Genomic DNA, 16,425 nt, shown 5'->3' on the forward strand with positions numbered 1-16,425 from the left:
GTTCTTGCCTAAACAGAGACTAACAGCAGAGTTAGACTCAATGTGGTATAAAGTTTCATTCTGGCTCTACAACCAACGGGCAGTGTGACCCTGAGCAGCCATTCGTCCTCTCTGGGCTCCTTTGATCGCTTGGAAAGCCACGGGCACGACTGGCTACATGATCTTCGGGGCCAGGTGCACAGTGAAAACATGAGCCTCCTGTGAAAATATTATTACAAATTTCAAGGTGGAGAAGGAAGAACTTTACACTGAGAGGACCCTCTGAGTGTGGGGACTTGTGTGACTGCTCAGGTCACTGCCCCTGATGCCAGCCCTGGTGACGGGGGTGGGAGATGGTGCCAAGTGCCCTTCAGGCTCTGTTGTTCAATAAAGTTGGTTTTCTTCTGTTTTCTGCTGTCATCCCCACCTCGTTTATTTATAACCTGTGTCACCAAGCACTATTTGAGGCAGCCTCTCTACCTGGCGGTGCCTTTCTCTGGTATCCCGTAGGATCTTCCCCTCCTTTCCCTCCCACCTGCTCTACCTCCCAGAGGCCTTGGAAGGATTGCTGTCTCACGAATTCAAGAAAGTGGCCCCAGATCTGTTGCCATCTTGGGAGAGACAAGGGGTAGTGTGGGTGGGAGGAGTGGGCACATGCCCTTTTTCTCTCCTGGAACTCATCTTTCTCAGGTAGCTTCTTCATCTCCTGGTCCTTTCCCTACTCCTCAAGAACAGGAACAGAGAGACAGGGAGAAAAGGGTGAGTCAGCAGCTCAAGTCCCGTCCTTGCCTCCTCCCTCTTCCCCCAGGGACTGAATACCTCAGTTCCCAAACTCTCTGAGTCAGGGAGGTCGCTTCCAGGACATCTGTCTGTTTATCTAAACCATGCCAGCAAAGCAACAGCTGCAAAATGAGCCCAGGAGGCATCACTTCCTGTGGCCGGGAGACTAGACCAGGTGGACTCCTGCCGGCGCCCCCCACATCCGCCATGCCTGCCACCAGCCCAGGTGGCCTTAGTACGGGGAGGTATTGGCTGCCTGGTACCTTTCCAGAGACTCAGCCTAGTGCCCAGGAGATGCCCTGCCAGCATCTTCTCTTGGGGTGATGAGCTTCAGGGTTACCGAAAGGGCGAGAGGCAGCCCCCTGTACAAACCTGACTCTGGAGACACAGATGAGGCACTGGCTGGAGTGTCTGCAGCCCTGGGGTTTCTCTTGGGTTTTCCCACTAATGTTAGGCAAAAAACAAAAACAAAAAATCTTTTCACCTTGATATTCTCCAGGCCTCAGTTTCCTCATCCATAATGTGAGATATCACCTTTGTCCCCTCCTCTAGGCAGAATGAATTGGTCCCTTTCTTATAGCCCAAACCTTACGATACATGACTTGATTGGGGCACTTAACCTGTTGTGATCTAGTTGGTTAATTACATCACTGACTTTTCCTCTAGGGGATCAGCTCCTTAAGGACAGGAGACATCTTTTTGTCTTTCCCTGGTGCCTCTTTTAGCTCTAACACTCTATCCGTCTGTGTCTCAGATGCTTAGACTGTACTGGAGACACTAGTGCACAGGAAACAACTGCATGTCACACATTTGTTAAGGTGACAACATTGCATACCCACTCCATGCAATGCCTGGGGAGAGATTCACACAAAGAAACCCAAGACCTCTGCCGCCAGTATAAGACCAAAGGACAGTATTGGAGACCTTCATGCCCCTCCCCCACCATTCCATCTCTTTCTGTCCCATGCTTGCCACCAACAACTGGTGAATTTTGTCTTCCATTATCTGACTACTCTGGCCCTGCATCCTGTTGACATAAGACAGCTGTGCAAGGCACCACTCCCTGGGGAGAGTTTAGGATCTTGCCCCTGTGGGAGGTAATTTCTGGTACTGCTCATTGGAGAGGATGTGTAAAATTCACACCTTGGGGAGATGTCTGAAGACTAAAAGGAGGTGAGAATATTCTGGAAGCAGCATCTGCTTCCCCTGGGAGCCAGAGAGGACCGAGAACAGGTCTGTGAGTCTTTGGGGAAGTGCAGAGCTCTACTCACAGTGGGGCTCTTGATGGTTCTCTCAGCCCATTCCCTATCACTTGCCCCTGGAGGGTGAGTAACACTGTGGAGAGTTACAGCCATGGGCACCAAGAGAAGGCTGGTATTGTGGGTAGGATCCAGCCCCTCCCAAATTTGTATGCTGAAGCCCTAACCCCCCAATGTGAGTGTGTTTGGAAACAGGATCTTTAAGGAGGTAATTAAGGTTAAATGAGGTCACAAGAGTGAGGTCTCTTCTGTACACTGGTGTCCTTATAAGAAGAGACCAGAGATCTGTCTCTCTCCACACAGCAGAGAAGAAGTCACATGAGGACACACTAGAAGGTGGCTGTGTGCAAGCCAGGAAGAGAGGCCTCACCAGAAACTATCTTCCTGGCACCCTGCCCACAGACTGCTACCCTCCAGAGCTGTAAGAAAAGAAACTTCTGTTGTTATGGCAGCTCAAGCTAACTAAGACAGTTGGCACCAGGGTGGGGACAGATGACACAGTGCATGGGCTAAGGAATAGGTTTTATGGAGAAGGGAAAATGATAAAGAGTCAGTGACTGAAGGCGTGGGTCCCCACCTCCCATTGTTCTGGTGGGGATAGGAATGGGGGGTGGGGAGAGGTTGTTTCTGGGGTGGTGAGCCTGTTCACTCTCATACAGGGATTCTGTCCTTCCTAAGGATAAGTAGGAGGGTCCCACGTCCCTAGGGAACAATCAGGCCACTTCCATACAATGCAGGCTGGTGTTGGGGCCAGAATCTGCCAGAGTTGTCTGGGGACACTGGAGCCCTTGAAAACAGTGTGAACATGGGCACCTGAGTTCAGCCACAGGCCCTCCTCCCTAGTGATTCAGGGCCTGTGGTACCAACAAGGTGATTGTCCAGGTAACCTGGAGTGAGCATGAAGGTCATTGCAGACAGCTCAGGCATTTTTTAAAAAATGCCTTTATTGATTTCAGAGAGAGGAAGGCAGAGGAAGAAAGACAGAAACATCAATGATGAGAGTTATTGATTAGCTGCCTTCTGCACACCCCTATTGGGGATCAAGCCCAAAACCTGGGCATGTGCCCTGACCAGGAATTGAACTGCTATCTCCTGTATCATAGGTCAATGCTCAACCACTGAGCCACGCCGGCTGAATGCCTAGGCATTTTTGTCCAGAGCAATCAAGGAAGCAATATTTTCCTGGGATTTATATGCTGGTCGAAAAAGAAGTGAACCCAAGAGAAGGTCAGACTCAAGGCCCTCCTCCTGAGACCTTGGAAATTTTAGATTTTGTTCTTATTAAGAGAGCAGCATTTCTTCCACAGGGTGGACTGATGAGAGGCCAAGACATCCAGTATAGAACTCAGGGGACAGTAGTGGGCGTCTGAGCACCTCCAGACCAATGAGACCTCATGACTTCAGATGCCCCTGAGGTGGCAGCATCTCCTCGGTGAGGGAAGAGAGTGCTGGTGGGTCAGGCAATTAGTTCTTACCTGCTTGAGGGACTGTGTCCAAGCCTTCTAGGTGGGTGGGATGTGCCCAGGCTATTTTCTTCCCATCACTGGCTGCCTTTATCAAAATGGATATGTCTAATGGGTGAAAGCCTAGGATACAAAACACACTTGTCTGTGCTTGGCTCTGCTTTCTAAAGGCCTTGGTAGCTGAATCGAGTACCACCTATAGTTTGCAAGCACCTGATTGTACACATGCCTGAGTGTACACCCTTACATGTGTATATCTGTGCATGTGCTGGCTCTGGAGCCAAGAAGAATGGAGATGTAATGGACCTGGAAGAGCAGGATGCTAGGACCCTCCAAAACCCCCACCTGTGGCCCCACCTCAGGGGCCATCTCAGAGCCAGAGTCCAGTGGCTGCAGTAAAGGCTCACACCTGGGGCCCCAGATGGCACAGCTGCTTCTTGGCTGGTTTGCAGCGCTGTCTGGGCTCCTTGTGAGGCCGCTGGGCCTGCAGGGCTGTGGGGCCTTGCCCGGGGCTCAGCATGCCTGCCTTCCTCCTCCATAAATTTCTATAGCATCTTCAGCTTCCCATCTCTCACAGCCCAGCTCAGAGAGGCCCCCTGATCAATCATCTCAGCCTAAGGTGAACTCTCTCTCTTTCCAGTTCTTATAAGTTACACCACACTCCTGGCACAGGCCACAGACAGTCCCCTATGACTTATGGTTACTTCCCCTGCTAAGCTGGAGGATGCTTGAGAACAGGGACACTGTCAAAAGAAGTTCTTGTTCCCCTTGGTCCCTGCCCCCTGTGCTGTTCAGTAAATGCGTTGGTACCCTGCTGGTGACCGTCCTCTCTCTGTCACACCATCATTCCCTCTAGTGCTACCAGCAGTCCTGCTGTGCCTGGAGCACCCCGCGAGGGTTTGTCTCCAAGGTACTTTCTCTAGAGCCCAATCGTGAGCAGCCAGGCTTTAATCTCCTTATAAGGTCCAACTCTACGTGAAGCTAGCGGAGAAAGCAATAATTAACACATAAGTCTGTACAGTTTCATCATTGCCTGTCCTTCTGCTGCCCTGGGAGATGTCTCAGCTTCGGAAGATTTCATCATCACTTTCCAGTATTATGACCTTCAAAATGTGTATTAAAAAGTCCAGTCTAGTGTAATCTCAGTTTCACTTTCTCACCCAACTGAAGGCCTCTCCCTGTTCCCAGCTCAGCCCGATCGGGGGAAGGGGCTGGTTTAGCTCCTTCACTGTGAGTCCTTTGCTTTCCTTTTCTCAGCACTGCAGCTTCTGGCTTCTTAGGGTCGGGGGGAGGAACAGAGGTGTGACAAAGAGCAGGGAAGGTCCTTCTCTCCTGGTCTATGGTAACCTGGGGGCCCCAGCTGCGGCACCCATACAAACACTGGCTCATTTTCTTGTGATGAGCATTTGTGGGTCCTCCTAGGGGTCCCCCACTATTCATGGGAGAAGCTTATGACCTGCCTCTCTCAATCTCTGCATTCTGTGGACCTCCTCCGACCTCCTTCTGCTGGAGGTGCCTTGGCTCTGGCAGGAAGCCTGCTTGGCTGGAGGCAAAATCCACTGTGCTGCCTTCTGTAGGTTCACCTGGCTCATGGGAATTGGCCTGCGTCCTCTCGCCGCCCTCAGTGGACACAGCTTGTTCTCATTGTCGCCTCCTGTGTCTCCTGCATCACGCTCTTGTTATTCAGCCCCCACCTACAGACTTCAGACAAGCTTCAGGCATGAGCCCAGTGTCCCCCACCCAGTGTTTCATGTCAGGTCTCTCGAGGGCTCCCTTCCTGAGACACTCCAGTTATTGGAGTCAGCAGGGCTCAGACTTCTGCAGCTCAGCAAGCATCTGGCCAGAAGGGTGAAGTCACTCTCTCCTCCTGGGAACCATGCCTGTTCTATATGCGTGGTGCTCTCCAAGTCCCCGTTGTCAGCCTGGAGCTGGGGGAACCTCTCTCCCTGCCGGAGGAGTGAGCAGATCAGAGCAGACATGCTGACAACTCTCACCCCAAGGGCTTTTTCTCCATCAGTCTCTACTGATCAATCCTCTTCTGTGCCCCAGAGAAGGCAGTAAACTAAGGGGTAGTCTTCACACTTCTTTGTTTGACTACCTCCTGAAAAATTAGGTAGCCTTTTGAACATTTTAAAGCATTTTAAATCCTTTTAATTTGAAATATTTAAGATTGACATGTAAAATTTTCCATTGCAAGTTTAAGTAGTTATGAGGAATATGATTCGTGATGTCTTGAATATGGTCTATGTGCTCTAAATAGTTTTCATCAAAACCCTGAAGCTGGAGATTTGGGTCACTCCATTCATGAAAAACGGCCACCGTATAACGTAATTTGGCAAAAACCAAACAGCTAAATCAGAACTTGGTGTAAAAAAAAAAAGGAAAATTCTGATTTTACTTTTCAATTCAAATATATAAGTTATTATGTTCTGGAAACATCTACATTCTTATCTCACTAGAAATAGGTAGGTAGGTGGGGAAGGTGCGGAGTTTTTCGGTCTCTTGTCATTTGTACAAACTATCCCAGCTTGTGTTTTCACTGGACTCTCTCTTGCAGCCCTGAGGACTTAACACCCAGGAGATGTACCGCAGCCAGATCCTGGCCGGGCTCTGCTTTGTTCTGTGGGAAAGCTGGAAACCACTAGTGTATGCTCAGACACATCGGTTTCAGGAAAGAATGCCTGAAGCAGAGGGGCCGAGCAGCGATGTCTTCAAAGCTGTCTGCCTGTGCATGCCTGGGAACATCTCCATGTGTCCCCAGGGGCACCAACTGGAAGATTGCTGGGCAAACCATCACTGTGTCTTTTGTGGTCACCCCTTAGCAAGTTCTGCATAGATGGTGTGTCACCCCTCTAGCATGTGGGGGCATTAACACCCCGTCTCACACTTGAGGTCTCCTCTGAGATGGAAACGACAGGCATGTCTCATGTGAACCCCTAAACCCCCTACTCAGCTTGGGGGTTCGTATTCAGGGCTTGGCCCATGGCGAGTGCCCAGAGAGGGCCTGTGACCAACGTCTGCTGCCAGTGGTGAATCACCCCACAGTCCTGCTGTCACTGTCCCTGCCTCCTGCCCCTCCCTGCGTGGGAAGGGGTGTGATGGGGAATTCTGGGCTGAGCACCACTTCCGTGTGGTCAGGGCTTTGGTGTGGGTGGTGGTGGGAGACACAGCTGGCCTGCTGGGGCTGGGGATGCCTCTGGGGATGGAGCCTGGGCCAGGGCAGAGTGTGTCAGCCAGTGGAATCCCCACGGCCCCATTTTCAAAGCCATTTGCAAGGCCGAGCTATTCCTTTGTCTGTGTCAGAGGACCCCCCACTTGTGGCCGCAGCCTGGGAAAATGCGTGCAGTCAGGGCCACTGTGGCCTCTAGAAGCAGCAGGAGTGGGACAGACAGCTGTTCTGCATTGAGCCTCCAAGGAATCAGCCCGTCTGGCCCGTCACCAACCTTATGCTGGAGTTGGCCTCTGCCTGGGTGGTGAGATCGGAGGACACAAAGATGTACTTGATCCAAATACCTCCCACACCAGCCTGTCATGGTGCCTGACGGCCTTAGAGAAGGGAGTAGAATAGGGGAATGATCTTAGAGACCATTCGAGAGAGACTCAGAGAGACACAGAGACAGAGAGACACAGAAAGAGAGAGAGCAGGGCAGCGTTGGGCTAGCAGATGTCACGCTCCTCCTTCATGCTTCACATGCTTGCTATATGACCCTGGGTAAGCCCACTAACCTCTCCCAGACTCAGTTTTCTCTCTGTAAAATGGGATAGAGTTTAGGGCTGAAGGGATCAGATGAGATCAAGAATGTGGAAGGATCTGGCACAGAGTGAATGGCCAGCAGAATCTTGTTTCTGCGGCGGAGATGCCCATTACGTCTCCCTGACCTCTTGGGCCGAGTGCTGACCTCTTGGCTCCTGACCACAGTCTATTATGCCTATTGTGCCTGTGGTGTCCCCTTTCCCCATAGGGTGCTGTGAGGTTTGCTGTCTTGGGGTTTTGGGTGAAGAGAACAGAGGTGGAGGCTCAGGGAGCTGAGTTGTGGGCCTAGTGAAGTAGAGGGCTGGTCTGAGACCCCCGATGCTGAGACCCAGCCCCAGGTGCCTGGACCAGGTGCAAACTCGCACCTGACCTAACGCCTTCATTGTCAAACTTCAGCGCAGGGCTTATTACCATGCAGGTTCTTGGGCCCTGCTCTGAAGAGCAGATTTAGGCCAGGCTGTGTGAGCCTGGGACAAGGAGGTGGTCTGGCTACTTTGAAGCAGATCCCTGTTTCAAAGCCCTCAGCTCCATGGCACTCTCCTAGACCAATCCTGTTGGAGGCCTGGGAAGGGCCAGGTTGAACACGGCAAGGCTCTCTTCCAAAAATTCCACTCCTCTGATGACAGCATCTTATAATGCCCCCCTTGAAGGGCACCAGGGTCCTGGGGATGCAAGACCTGACAGGAATGAGTGAGGGGAAAATTGTGCATTAAATGCTGGATCTAGACAATTCTCGTTGTCATAGGACTATCCAGGACTCACCTGAGCACAGGCTCACTGTTGCGTCTCTCCCCCCTGGAAGGCAGTGAGCTCACTAGTCTGTCTGGGGTGGGGAGAGATCACTGCTTACTCCTGCCTTTGGCGTTGGCCCAGCCCAGCTTCTGACCACACAGAGTTCCTGGTTGGGGAACAGTCACCCTCAAAAGACCAGCTGTCGCAGACTCAGCCTCACTGACTTCCCTGCGCTTGGGGGCATCCTGAGCAATTGGCCAAGAGCGGCTGACAAGGGGCATTAGCACAGCTGATAGCTCCATTTCTCTCCTCCTTTCTCCAGGGTGAGCTCAAATACCTCCCCCAGGAAACCTTCCCTAATTACTCTTTCCTCTAACACCCCCTCATGCTTCAGTTTACTAGCCAGGTCATTCTGCCTTGTGTCGTGGTTTTATCCCCCGAGCGCACCCCTGCATCTCTAGGGGACCCCAGCCTCCCTGTCCTGGCCAGAATGGAGGCCAGATAATGATGGGAAATTTAAGAGCTTGGCTTTGGAGTCTGAGAGATCTAGAGTCAAATCCAATTCTGCTAATGTGTAACCCTGAGTAAATCATTTAACCTCCCCGAGCCTCAGTTTCCCCATCTATACAAGTGGAGGCAATGTTAATTCTTGCCACATATGATTTGTTGTGAGGATTAAAAGAGATAAAGAGGTGACACCTGTGATGCATCAGGTCTCTACACCTAGAACAGTTAGAAAATGCTTGGAGCTCAATAAATCTGAGTTACTGTTATTAATGATTCTCTCTACCCGCTCCTCCAAGGTTGTATGTCTGCCATCTGCCAGGTGCTGAGACAGATGCTGGGGACAGCAGGGTGAAGAGACCTCCCTGTCACAAGAAAACTTAGTGACAAGTGTTGGAAGGGAGTTTCTGGTCATGTTAGAGGGGGAAAGGCGATGAAGGAGGGGCACCCTTTCTTATCTGCCCTATCGGAACATGAAAATCAACTCCTTAGACGTTGATTAAAAGCTGTGTGCCTGGCCCGGGAAGGGTTGTACTGGGACCCAGGGAAGTGTCAGGTGAGGGTCCAGGAAGTTCCTAGCCTAGAGCAGAACCTACAGAGGGTGAGGATCTTCCTATTGACGGGAGGGTCCCAGAAGACCCCCCACATGCAAGGAGCCAGGTTCTCAGTACAGTGGCCATGGCTGTGGAGCTCTAGACAATTAGACAGAGAGACATGGATCTTAGAAGAATGGCAGTGACGGGACAGGTGGAGGCTCAGGTCACACTTGGGGAACAGGTTTTGCTCCACTGTGCGCCTCTGGTTCTATAGGCTGAGGCAGCCACAGACATGCCAGGCAGCGGGAGGAGCTGGTGCCCTCACCATCCCCAGAGCATGTCTTATTATTAAAACTCATACATCACACACTGAAGCAAATACCTGGCATGGGGGAATTGGAATCCTTCAGTGTGGACTAGATCCATCACCTTCTAAATCAGGTACATCAGCCCGTGAATCAAACGCATACCTCTGGATTCGATGGGCTCCCAGTCGGATTAGATGCATCACCTATTGAATCAAATGCACCTCTGATTGAATCAGAAACTGCAGCTCACCTAGTAAATCATCTAAATATTACCCACATTACAAGTTTGGAATGGCTGTCTCACCAATACGTTTTAACAGACGACATGTTAAAGCCGCTATAACATTTAAACAATTACCTGCAGAAACGAACTCCATACATCACTCGGGCTGGCCGATCAACATTTCGAGCTGGAGAAATCGCCACCCAGATGCATGGGCTTTCCATTTCCTCCTCTCCTGACCACCCTCCTTCCCCACTGGGGTCCTTTCTCTTCCAGACACATGCTGAGGTGAGGTGGGTGGGAGCGGTGGGGGCCCCAATTACAGCCCAGGGGGAGGCCAACCTGAAACCTAAGGCAGGGGACCAGATGTGGGCCTGTCCTGAGACAGACGTATTTTACTTAACCTACACAGTGCTTAAAAAATAGTGTTTCAAAAATCAGAAAATTCACATTAAAATCCTGGATTTTTGGTTTCTCTAAACAAAGTGAGATTTGGCAATAACGGGCCTGCGTGCCAGCTAACAGCTAAGCCTGGTAATAGTAACTGTTGCCAGGTGTGGTTCCAGGCACTCTTCAGGACTATGTCATCTGATGCTTACAGCAACCCTCATGTAGTATACGATAACAGAATGTTATTATTTCCAGTTGGGGAAACCCAGGGCACAGAGAAGGCAAGCAACTTGCCCAAATCACACAGCTGGGCAGTGGTGGAGGCAGGCCTGATTAACCCGAGTGATTTCTGAGGGGGTGGGGATGGGAAACCTGACCCTGCCAGGTGTCCTTCTAACTTCATTACACCCACATGCCATTGTATCCCGTCTCCCTCACTGTCAGCCAGCATCTTCTCCACATGATAGGGCCTATTAGAGAGGGCCTCAGCTCCACACCTGAGTATTACCTACAAAATTGTTAATGCAACTATAGAGCTATACTGGAAGAATTGGAAGAGATGTTCTTTATGCTCTTTTAGTGTTACACCCCATTTACTATATTATGCTGGCTATAGTGCCCTATCAATCAATGTGTAATTTTTAAAACAAATCCTATAATTACATTGAAAATTACATAATTATGCTGTGTTGTATTTGTGTGCATGTGTCAAAAGTGTTAATTTCTTAAAAGTAAATGCAAAAATACAGCAGTTTTTGAAACTCTGCTTTGGTCTTTCTTCTTTTTTAATGTAGCAGAAACTCAAGAAGAGAAGTGGCCCAGGCCCTCTCTTTCCCTAGTGGCCTTGCACTGGGCAGATAGTGGTCAAGGCTTCCACCCAAGGCTCCAAGACAATGTCCCTCTGGGCCGAACCAGGCTAGCTCCTTCTGTCAGGAGCTGTCTGTTCTCCTGCCCCTGTTCTTCCTCAGGCTTTGGACTATAACCAACCAAGTAAAATGGAGGTGACAGCTCTGCATTGCATGGTCTTTGCATGTTACTTGGCTCCTGGGAAAGCTTAGTAAAGATAACAGGTGCTTTGTCAAAGGAGGACCTGGGAAAGGCCAGGCTCAGGGTCTACATAAGCTCAGCAGGGTCTGGAGGCTTTGTGGGAGTAGCCCTGCAGGTACCTGTGGCTTCAACCACCCCAGCTATCAACCGGGAGGCCACAAGTCAGAAAGGGCTAGAATGTAGCACCTAGACTGTGAGCCCAGCCCGAGGCTTCTCTTGATCCATCTGGAAGCAAAGGAAAAGGCTCAGGAATTCTTGGAGGGCAGCTGGGAGCATTCTCACTGGGAGCTACACAACCCTTGTCCTTCCTCCTTACTCACCCTGCAGTTAGCAGCCTTACCAGCCCAGACACACAGAACATAGCCTACAAAGGTGAACAGGACACATATCACCTGTCTGGATGCTGCTGGTGAGTGCAGGCACATGGCAGCCCCTTTGTAATTAGTCAGAGACCCCAAGTCTAGAAACTTCCTTGAGCGTGAGAGACAGCTCTTTGAAATGTTTATTTTGCTTTATTTTCCACGTAGCATCCCTCCTAGTCAAAGGAAACTGGAAAACTCACAGTGTCATCCTTCCAAACCAGCCCATTTCCCCCTCCTACCACTTTGCCTAAATTTCCTTGGGTTTGGGAACAGAATATGTTCTCTTCTACATTTTTCATTGATAGTAGATCGGTGTGACAGAGTGGATGCAGTTGTCCCTAAGTGTCCAGAGGAATGGTTCGGGCTGGGCTGGAGGCAGGCCTGTAAGGTGCCTCAGGAGGATGGAGGCATCACGGGTTGGGTGTCTTGCATGCAGAGGCTGTAGGCACCATGGAGGTCTGGCTGTCGCTGTTGGCTCTCTTGGGAGATGGCCTGGCTTCTGTTTAAGCCTGACATTGGATTTAGGTTGGTTTCCGGTCGTCAGCCCAGTGCTGCTCCCATCCCAGGGTCCCCAAGGAGGCCTTTGGAGAGAGCTGCTCCAGAAGACCTGCAAAAGCATGCGGGGGACATCCCAGACCTGGCCACCCGTGGATGGCAGACAGGACAGCAGGGACAGAGCAAAAGAGAGGGTTGAGAGTCAGGACAGAGAGCTTTATAGGGCCCCAGCACTGGGCTGAAAGTTGGGGTGGACAGGAGAAATAAGTGACATGCCACTGGCCACCATCAATGAGAAAAGAGACTCAGGGAGCAGCCAGATCACCATCCTGATAACTTACTTATTGACGTCAGGCTTGTCCTAAGCACTTTCTTTCCATGCATCATCTTATTCCATCCTCCCAGCCCACAGATATTGGTATTGCGTTTATTTCTACTTTTATGTATGAGAGAACTAAAGTACAACAGTTTAAATCACTTATCCCCATTTTACAGAGTAACAGAGGTAGCAGGGGGGCCGAGTTGGGGTTTAAATCCAAGCATGCTGATTCCCCAGTCTGTGCCCTTCCAGACCCAGGAAGCAAGTGTGAGGTTGTGTGGTTGGTCCTCAGTGTGCCACGGACATGACCAGGAGGGTGTGGGAAAGCTGTGACTAATGCCCAGGAGGAGGAACACTGGGTCCCCTTCTAGGAAGAGACTGTGCTGCTCCCGCAGCCCTCCCCCCACCCAACCAAACACACTCATTTGTACCTGGAACAAGGGACTCGTGCCTATGAGTGACTGGAAATGGCTCTGGTTGAGTTCAGGACAAACAGGGTGGCTCTGGCTTCTTTCCAAGTCCCCTTCTGACCATTGCCCTACAAGGCTGTGGTCGATGCAGCTAGAGGTTGCACTGGGGTCTGACCGAAGCCCTCCTAGTGCCACATAGCCCCTGCCCTTTCTCCCTACTCGCCCTTTCTGTAATTAGCAGCCTCACCAGCCCAGACCTCAGCTGACAGCCTGAACTTTTCTATCCAAAGCTGCTTTCGATGCTCGAGGTCCCTGGAGATTCTCAAAGGTCACAAGAACAGAGATGCTTCTATGGCTCCTTTTTATTGGACTGGAAGATGCCTGGCTTAATGTCACCCAGCTATATTCAAGGAGCCTCACTCTTTGAGACCACAAGCCTGTGACTGGAGGGACATTAAAAGACAGCCTGGTTCTGTCTGAAATATCCCATTTGGCACTGCCATAGGTTAAGCAGTTTCCTTAACTTTCAATAGCTGCAAGATCTTTTGTTCAAATGATGTCTTATGTAGAACAACTGACAAAATAAATAAGAGTAGAATATCTCTGACTGAAGAAGGGTAGATGTTAGGGAACCTGGAGCTGTATCTGGCGGGTCCTCCCTCACCCCAATAGCAGGACCAAAGGTCCCTTATTGAGGTTTTCCAGCCCAGTTTGAAAACCACTGGTTGTTCAATCCTTTGACTTACCAGAAAGGAAACTGGAGTTCAGAGAGGTTTTGTGACTCGTCTGCTATTTCAATAGAAAATTCAGAGCTGGCTGGATTGTACCAGGGTTGTATACCCAAGTTCGCTTTGTAGCGGGTGGTGGTCTAGTTGGATTCATTGCACTCTTTCTTTGTATGTGCTCATAATCAGCCATTGAAAACATAGCTATAGTCAGGTCACAGCTCATTTAAGTTTAATAAAAAGTTACTAAGGGCTTGTGGCTTGTACAAGGCACTGTGCACTGGTCACAGTGAGGGGGGAAAGTCCAGCGGTGTTCCCTGTGGAACGGGTAAAGAGACCTACAAGCAGGTCATTTTGGTGTCTGTGGGGGGCCAGGACAGCATGCTCAGAGGACAGCCCCTCAGTCCCGCCTAACCTGGGAGGAGCCATGGAGGGTGCGCGGGACTCAGCAGCAAGGTCAGGAGGCAAAGGCCTGCAAGGGGCTCTGAGACATGGTGTGTGCTGTGGGTGGACCAGAATCGCTGCAGTAAACATGATGCTAGTAAACGTGACATGGGGAGGCAGGAAGGGTGTGGGCTTAGGGCGACATATTAAGGAGCTTAGGTGTCATCTCCAGGCGATAAGGATGACAAGTTTTAAAAAGAAGAATAAAAGGTTTAGGATGGGGTGTTCTGGTTGCCTTGCGATGAGAGATTTGAGGGGAGGGCATGCAACCATACGCCCACTTCAGACATTATTACAGTGGTGTAGGTGAGCCCGGGACACAGCTGTTTGGATAGAAATTCCAGAAATATCCATGAGGTATTTTCGAGAGGCGAGCAACTGGATTTATAGGAGTGTTGCTGAGGGGGAGGGGGGACAGAATATTTGGCAGGTGACTTAGAAGGGCCTGGGAAGAACAGGACTTGGGTAGGCCTGTGCTCTTGAGAGAGGAGGTGTGGAACTTGGACAAGTCAGGGAAGTTGTGGCTGTAGCATCACCAGGCAACAGGAAGCTCCCTGCCCACCACCTCCTGCCAGCTCAGCTGTGCAAGCTCTCCACCTCAGGCGACTTTTCTTCCTCCAGCAGTGGGAGCCGATGGGGGAGTCCCGGGATTGTGGGCGAGTTGGGGTGAGGCCTGTGCTCTGTGTTCATCATCTCGGCGTCTCCTAAGAGATGCTCTTTGTGGTCCCAGCTGGTGCCAGCATGTGTATCTCCTGGAGCAAGCAGAGCGAAAGCAAACCCAGGCCCCCGAAGCCAGCTGCAGCGCAGGAGGCGGCACAGCCGCCTAGCGAAGAAACTGCTAACTCAGGTCACGTCGCCCCCAGTCGACCTCTCAGAGCAAGGGGTTAAACATTTCCTTAAAAACCCTACAGTGCCTTGGAAATCAGCTGAATGGCCTTTCTGTACAGCTCCTAATGTCCCGGGTGCACTACCTGGCGTTCTGACGAGATATAAACGGCGGATTTTATGAGCAGCAGCATGGGCCAGTGGGCTAAGGACAGGCCGGGGAGCCAGCAAGGACGCGGCCCCGGTGCCTTGTGACCGCTTGACTCAGGGTGTGACCTTGGGCTGGTTGCTTAACCTGTTTACACCTTAGTTTCCTTGGCTGAAAAATGGGAGTCCTGATACCACTGGGCCTCACAGGGGGGCTGTGAGCGGGAGCTAATTGATGGCTCAAGTGCACCCTGGGTGTCTCCGATGCTAGTAAACTGCTAAGTAATTACGCGGCGCCTCGGAGCGCTGGCAGCCCACACGCAGGGCACTGTTCCCAGGCCGAGGGGGCCCGGGTAGCGGCCGAGAAAGCCTGGCTCAGCTAAACGCCAGCCGTTCACCTCGCCAAGCACCTCCCGGGTGAGCCCCTCTCAAGGTCATTCTTCATCTGGAGGTCTTGGTCCTCGGGGTTCTGACGTCGCTTCTCTCTCAGACCTGCTTCTAACCTTATTTTCTGCAAGATGTGGCTTTTTCTTTAATTGACAGTCTGGTGAACAATAGGTCGTTTGAACGGCCACTCTACGCAGGACACTCTGCTGGGTGCTTTCTGTGTCTTCTGTCCTGCCTTCCTCCCCATAGGCACAATTTAGGGGGCTCTACTGTCCCCACTTCGCAGATGTGGAAGCTGAGGCTCAGAGGATATAGGCATGCCTGCTTTCTTCAAATGTAGCCTTCCGGTGAAGCCTCTCCATCCCTGTGCCCATGTGAGTGCTGAGCCTGCACAGTCCTGAGAGCTCGGGGGAGGGTTCAAACCCAGAATCCTCTGGCTTCAAAGCCCAGGCCTTCCCTCCCATCCCTCTGTGCTGCCTTCCCTGCTCGCTCTCCACTGCATGTGGGCTGTGGTTGGCGTGGGGAGGTAAAAACATCTTTCCGCTGGGGTGCAGGGAACCTGGATAAATTTTTCTGTCTCTACCACAAACGTACTGTGAGGTTGGGGTAAGTTACTTGACCTTTCTGAATTCATTCTTTCCCACTGACATCCCTTTTGTCTCTGCTATGCTGTGACTCTAGTCCTTGGCTGTGTATTGTGGGAACAGTTACTTACGTTCTGTGTCTTCTGATGTACAACAGACATTAGCATGTCTGCTCCATGCAGTGCAATGGATTGAATCTATTCCCTGAAAATTCATATGTTGAAGACTTAATCTTTCAATGTGAGAGTATTAGGAGGTGGGGCCTTCGTGTGGTAATTAGGTCATGAGGGTGAAGCCTCATGGATGGGATTAGGACCCTTATAAAAGGGAACCTAGAGGGCTCTCACCTCCCTGCCGTGGGAGGGCACAGTGAGAGATGGCTGTTTATGAACCAGGAAATGGGCCCTCACCAGACACCGAACATGCTGGTGCTTTGATCTCAGGCCTCCTACCCTCCAGGACTGTGAGGAATAAATTTCTGTTGCTCAGAAGTCACCCAGTCTGTGGTATTCTGTTATAGCAGCTCTAACTGACTAAAATACCAGCTGGGCTGAATAATCTCTGTACAGGGTAAGAGGGATTGGGTTATATATCTAATGCTCTGTAACAAGACCCACACCCCTGTGTTAGGAGCTGGTGTGTGCCCTGCCCCAGGGAGGAGGGTCCAGGGGACAAGACAGACACATGTGTGGGAGATTCCCATGTAAAGTAGTCTATGCTCTGGCACAGTGGCCTTCCTTTCTCTTAGCCCG

Source organism: Miniopterus natalensis, chromosome 12 (assembly GCF_054644295.1).
Source record: "Miniopterus natalensis isolate mMinNat1 chromosome 12, mMinNat1.hap1, whole genome shotgun sequence".
NCBI classification, from domain to species: Eukaryota; Metazoa; Chordata; class Mammalia; order Chiroptera; family Miniopteridae; genus Miniopterus; species Miniopterus natalensis.